General features: G+C 32.3%; 1 pseudogene; it reads right to left on the reverse strand.

Annotated features, from left to right (window-relative positions):
• Positions 1 to 3,366: 3,366 nt before the first annotated feature.
• LOC112004879 (cytochrome P450 705A22-like) lies at positions 3,367 to 4,276 on the reverse strand (annotated as a pseudogene).
• Between the last annotated feature and the right edge of the window lie 1,724 nt (positions 4,277 to 6,000).

Raw genomic sequence — 6,000 nt, forward strand, 5'->3', positions numbered from 1 at the left:
TTAGCCCTGCAACAAAATTTACTAATAGTAAAACTAAAAAAAATTAATCCCAAGAAATCAATCTCACCCAAAACAAACAATCCAGCACTTTAAAAAAATTTAAACAAAATAATTTTGTCTTTATCTAGTAGCAGACAAAAAAAAAAAAAAACAACAACAACAACAACAACATCCCTTTAACAGCTAAACAGCAAAGCCACTCCTCCTAACTTCAAGGCTTGGCTTCGTCCCTGTGTATAGTTGCTTATCCAAGATAAGCAATAAATTATATACTGAATAGTCAATAAACTATACTACTATGTCTCTAATTTCTTCTTCTTTTTTATTTTTCTTTTCTTGGTTAGAAATTTCTAAATCTACCCGACCCCTGCCCACACAGGTCTCGAACTAGAGACCTTACTCACCCCAAGATACTTAGTACAAAGGGAGGTGCAATTAGACCATTAAGGTCATTGACTTTTTTTTTTACTATTAGTTATGTCTACTTGTTTTTATAAGTGTATATTCCAAACCCTTAATTTTGGTTTATTTCCCTTAATAATTTAAGATTTATTTTGAGGGGGTGGTATTTACAGACGATAGTATTTCATTTATTCAACCTATGCAACTTTGACCAAAATAATTTAAGAATTAATTAAGAGGCTTACATACTCCAAACTAATTAAGTCGATATTTTCTGTTTTAATACACTAAAGAACTAGCCGTTAACCAGTATAATGCAAGGGAAATCTAATTTTCTCTTTAAATTTATTAAATTTTATTAGAATGAAAAATATATTTACTAAAGTATCTACTTGATTATCAATATTTTTATTTTAAATTATTAAACAACAAAATTTGAGTAGAGGATCAACATTGATGCCTAGAAATTGACTTTATTTTTTTGATAGATAATCATACCTAGGAACTCACAGCCCTCATCGATCTTAAAAAAATGCACAGATCAGAAGTTATAAAAGAAAATAACTTAACCAATTTCAAATTTCTCTCGGGCATTTTGGCAAGCTCTTTTAATGGTGATGAGACTGGACTCTCTTCATGTGTGTGAGGTCCTAAAAGTGCCATCTATTATAGTAGAGTCTAGGATGATTTTAAACATCGTCCCTCTTTGGATTCATGGTAACAAAAACCACCTACAATATTCAACATTCTGTGAGGGCAAATATCAAATTTAGCTACAACACTTTACTATGCACACAACACTTTAACAATTGAATAGACAAAGAACACAATGCACTCTAGTATATTTATAAAATATAAAAAGAAATCACACAGCCTGGCTAGGCAATTATTATAGGTTTTGGTAAAGGAAAATGCTAGAATTACAAACTTTTTTACTGAAATTTTCTCAAATTGTAGATATAGTAAGTGATTGTTGGTAAATAAAAAAGTAATATTATTGATAAGTCCAAATGAAAACGAGTAAGAAATTATATACAACAATAAATTGTAAAAATGTTATAAAATAGTTTATGATAGTAGCACTACTCTTTAGTAAAAGGCTATATTTTATTTGAGTGCGGGTCTATGCTCTACTTGAGAAACCAACAGTGGGATGTGGGGCAGACTGACTGTACATTGCAAGATTTCCAGCGAAAGAAAATACAAACCAACCGGGGACTTGGGCTTAAATTATTTGGATGGGCCAATCATTCCAATTTTAGAAGCCCAACTTATTTTTTACCTCAAAACTAATATATCTTCTTTTTTCTTTTTTTTTTTCTTTTTTTTTTTTTTTTTTTTGTAAACCAAAACTAATATATCATTACAAAGGACTTCAATAGTTTGAACCAAAAATATGGTACGGAGTAAATACATTGCTTTCTTTTTTCTTTTTTTGAGTAAATACATTGTTTTCTCGTACATATCCATACCACATATTTGTATATTTCCTATATCATATTAATATTAACTATGGCCATAAGAAAACTGAGAAAAAACAAAAGAAATTTTAATTTTTGACTTCGATCTTACACACAGTTCCAATTTAAGAGTGAAAATCACTCAAATACTCAAGTTAAATTTAGAGTAGGCTTTATTTTGATATGTTTTCTCAGATCTGACAAAGTTTGACAATTTTCTCACTGTTTCCTACATTTTACCTAAAACAAAACATGTCAATAATAAAATAAATAAAAGAATAAAAGAAAAATTAGAAGCTCTTGAAAAGATTGAAAAAGCTTGGACCATGAATCAAGTACAAGAAAATATCAACCAATTGTTGAGCAAGATGTGCTCTTCTTCTAGAGAATCCTCTATCTCTTAACCTAACCAAAATTTTCTTAACTAATTTTTCTCTGCTTCTTTCCCAACTGAATCAAGAGGTAATCAAAAAAATTTCAAGAAATTGAGACATGGAACCCAAGGGCTTGGAAATTCTGAATGTCTCTTGGTCGAAGAGAGAGAGAGAGAGAGAGAGAGCTAAGGAAATGTGAAAAAGAAACCCCAAGAAAATTAATGAGAAAAAAGAACAGAGGGTGTCTGGCACTAGGTTGCTTGCTGGGTTAAGTTAGGGATTTATCTTTTATTTTCTTTTTAACGTATTAATTTTTACATGGTTTAGTGGGTACTAAGTGGATTTATCTATTAAGACTCATTTAATTATATTACCCAATGAGTCTTTACCCATTTAACTCAAATGTTTAATTAGGGGTCAAGACGTACCCAAATTATGTGAGTCATAATTGGGTGAATGAATTTAGGTAAAATTTGCCACCCCTAATTGTCACAATATATGTATATATACACACACACCCAAATTGCACAAAAAAGTCCACGCCCTCTCAAAGCTCTTATATTGTAGTGTATTTCAAGTAAACTAAAATAAGAGACTGCTGTGCAATTTATTTTTTTTTTGTTGGGTAAAATTTGGTGTCCCTAGTAAAACTTTATTTCTTTAATGTCTTTAAAATGGTGGAATGTGAATTGCATATCTTAAATGTATACATGTGTGTGCGCGTGCGCGCGTGTTATCTACGATGAGTCACGGTTTAGGAACCCTATATTTTTCTCTCCTTTTTAGGCCAATTTAACGATTTCCAAGGTTAATGGAATGAATTAAACCTATGTAAAAGCACGGCCTAATAAAATATTTTTTTACCTACAATTTGTTGTTTCTATAAACTAAGAAAGGGAACCAGCCGTTGGTTTTGGAACTCTATATTTTTCTCTCCTTTTTAGGCCAATTTAACGATTTCCAAGGTTAATGGATTGAATTAAAACTATGTAATAGCACGGCCTAATAGAATATTTTTTTACCTACAATTTGTTGTTTCCATAAACTAAGAAAGGGAACCAGCCGTTAATTGAAGGCCTAAAGCGCAAAAAAAAAAAAAAAAAAACAAAACAAAACAAAACCCCTTAAAGTTAAAAAGCCTTGATATTGTTTCTGGTCATTTTGACCTCAGCCTTGCCATCTGATAGACCTTCAATAATATATCCATAAAATCCTGAGTGTCTTTCTTCCCAATCTGATCTTCATGCTCCTTCAACATCCCTTCCAAGAGCTCATCAATCCTTAACTGTTCTCTTATGGCTTGCTTTCCAAACAACCAGAAAGCCAATATACCAAAGGGTCCCAACATATTTCCAAAAAATACATTTGAACCAAACCTAAAGGTGTCTCTCATTATCTTTCTACTCCTTTCAGCTTCATCACCTTTCTCTAACAACTTGTGCTTGCCGCCATCTTGCACAACATATTATTTGTTAGCTTCATAAGCTCAAAACCCAAATCAACAACCTCTTTCCGCTTAGCACTCTCAAAAAACGTTTTGCAAAAAACGTTCAAGTTCTTTCTCTCGAACCGCCCGAGACCTTTCAAGCTGTCCAGTTGAAAGAAGTTCCGTCATGCACAATTTCTTGATGAACCGCCAATAATCACCATATGGTGCACTGAAAAATCCAGAGTTTCCAAACGGTGTCTTCTCTAAGAAAGCAATCTCTTGGTGATCTGCGAAAGAAAGATCATGAGTTTTAAATATTACAGTGCTCACTGAGGCCATGAAACCACAATGCATTGAGCGAAACCAAGGCGGAGATTGAAAATAGGCCATATTGGATTGAGAGCTTTTGCAAGGATTTGTGAAATGATGGCCAAATGAGGTGGAGATGACCAATAACTGGTAAAGTTGGTGGGCTTGGAGGGAGTTGAGGATGGGTTTTAAGCTTGAGAAGCTTGTTGAAAATAAATTGAAACAAAAGAGTTGTGAGGAACAAGAGGAGGAAGCAAACCAAGTAGTATTGGTTATCAGTCATGGTGACCATAGCTTGTAGTATTCTCTATCAACCTTAGAGTTTATATATAATTCAACTAATCCTCCTCCTATATATACAGTCAGTTAAGGATATTACATAATAAAAAAAATCATTATTATAATAAATTTTAATTTAATTTTAGTTTGTCTATTTTATATTATGGTCCGTTTGGATATCGCTTATTGCTAAAAACTGAAAACTTAGAATCTGTTTGGGAACCGCTTATTTTGTTGAAATTAAAAACTTTTTACTGAAAGTACTATAAATAATGGTAAAAGTTAGCTGAAATAGTATAATAAAACTCATAAATAGTGCCAAAAAGTGCATGTATGGCCCATAAATAGTAGTAAAAATAAGCTGAATAGTAAAATAATTTAGTTTTTTCATCCGCATCCAAAGCACACTTATTGCTAAAACCACTGTAGCAAAATAATTTTTAAAACTCAAAACATTGTACAAACTTATTACTGTGTTTTTCACAAGTTGGCTATCCGTANGTTACCATAAAAAAAATTTATAAATCTAAAATCTAAAACAAAATATACAAGCCAAAAAAAATAGGTAAACAACAAAAATTACCAATAGTAAAACTAAAACAATTAAACTAATTTTATCCAAAATAAATAACCATGCCCTTCAAAAAATTATTAACAAAAATAATTTTTTTCTTGCCCACACACAAAAATAAAATAAAATAAAAAATGAAAAATCCTAGCAACTAAGTAGTAGCAAAGTCAGAGGTTGAAACTGCTGCACACCGTTAACAGTAAAGCCACCCCCTTTAACTTAAAGTTTTGGCTCCATTCCTACTCACCATGATATTCCTGCACCTAGCAGGGCCCCAGACCAAGTGGGTAGGTTACTACTATGGTCATGCTCAAGTATGATTGCCACGTTGGTCACCCCTTTACCCTTTTCCGTTCATTAAAAAAAAAAAAAATCAACAAACTCAAATAATAGCCAATAACAAGTCTCCCACCAACGTCTCTCTCTCTCTCTCTCTCTCTCTCTCTCTGTGTTCAAATTCTTATTTTTCCTATTTAGATCTAACCACAATGAGTAACTTGTACTTCTCTGCTTCCCAAATCACTTCTACAAAGTGCACTCTCTCTCTCATTCATTTCAAAGTCTTCTTTTTCTTCTTCTAATCTAATCACTACGAGTACCCTATACTTCTTTGCGTCCCAAAGCACTTCTACAAAGTGCACTCTCTCTCTCTCTCTCTCTCTCTCTCTCTCTCTCTCTCTCTCTCTCTCTCTCTCTCTCTCTCCCTGATTCTTATATGAAAATTCCAATTTGCTAAAGTTTTAGGACATGGGTATTGGATTACTTTGTGTTTTGTTGAAGTTTTAGAACATAGGTATTGAATTACTCTGTGTTTTGACAGGGATTTGCCACATATGTATATATTTCGTATATCATATTGATAATTACTCTAATTTTTTCTTTTCTTTTCATCTAAAAAAAAAACTGTGGCGAGTGCCAATAAATTCACAATCCTAGCCCACTTCTCATTAAGCATTTGCATTAGGGGTGTAAAACCTCCCATGTTGCTATTTTACCCACCAAATCCATTAAAACAAGCTCTAGTTGAGTTGCAATATTTAAAAATATTTGCAACCCAGCTACAGTAAGGTTGCATAAATACAACCTCATTGTAGCAATTACTTGGCTTTTTTTAATTCTTTTTTTCTTCTCAATTTCCCCTCTCTCATTCTCTGATTAGATAAAGTAGTGTTTATA

This window comes from Quercus suber, unplaced genomic scaffold (assembly GCF_002906115.3).
Source record: "Quercus suber isolate HL8 unplaced genomic scaffold, Cork oak 2.0 scaffold_154, whole genome shotgun sequence".
NCBI classification, from domain to species: Eukaryota; Viridiplantae; Streptophyta; class Magnoliopsida; order Fagales; family Fagaceae; genus Quercus; species Quercus suber.